Below are 629 nucleotides of genomic sequence, written 5' to 3'. Positions count from 1 at the left end.
TCGGCATAACGCACCTCCTCTCACCTTTATTGATAACCTGTAAGGAATTATTTCAATTTACTACTGTGTATGGTGAATGCCTAACTGTTCACAAATGCTCACGATTAAATATATTTCTGATAAACGTTCTAACGGATATCTTCGAGTATTAGCAAATTCCAGTCATGAGAAAAATATTAACAAATGAGTTAAGAAAATTATGACCCTTTGCTCATGACTAAAAAAGGCATCGTGATTAACCTAGACTTTTAGGTTTGCTATCTACGATGTAAGAATGATACATTGTAAAGAAAAAACAATATATTGTAACGATACATTGTAACATAAATATAGTGTATTCTAACTTAATAATAGTATATTGCAACGTAAGAATTATATGTAGTAAGAAGAGAATGCTATATTGTGACGTAATAATGATAAACTAAAGTAAAAATAATATACTGTAGCGTAATGATGATATAACGTAATAAAATAAACTTTAGCATAAGGAATAGTGTACTATAACCTAACAATAATATATAAAGTAAGAACATTATGTTAAGTCGAATAAGACGGGTTTCCCCCTTTTGGGAAATGAAGGAGGAAGGGGAGAGGAGAGGGGGGGGGAGATTAGAGGGGGGGGAAAAGGC

The 629-nt window shown here is 32.3% G+C and overlaps 1 protein-coding gene across 1 annotated transcript in view; it reads left to right on the top strand.

Annotated features, from left to right (window-relative positions):
* LOC119585066 overlaps window positions 1-629 on the top strand; it is a gene marked incomplete in the record, with an annotated part of 8982 nt that overhangs the window by 3339 nt on the left and 5014 nt on the right.

The sequence above is a fragment of the Penaeus monodon genome, chromosome 19, assembly GCF_015228065.2.
Source record: "Penaeus monodon isolate SGIC_2016 chromosome 19, NSTDA_Pmon_1, whole genome shotgun sequence".
NCBI lineage: Eukaryota > Metazoa > Arthropoda > Malacostraca > Decapoda > Penaeidae > Penaeus > Penaeus monodon.
The sequence above is the reverse complement of the archived record's forward strand: the minus strand, read 5'-3'. Positions and strand labels throughout refer to the sequence as shown.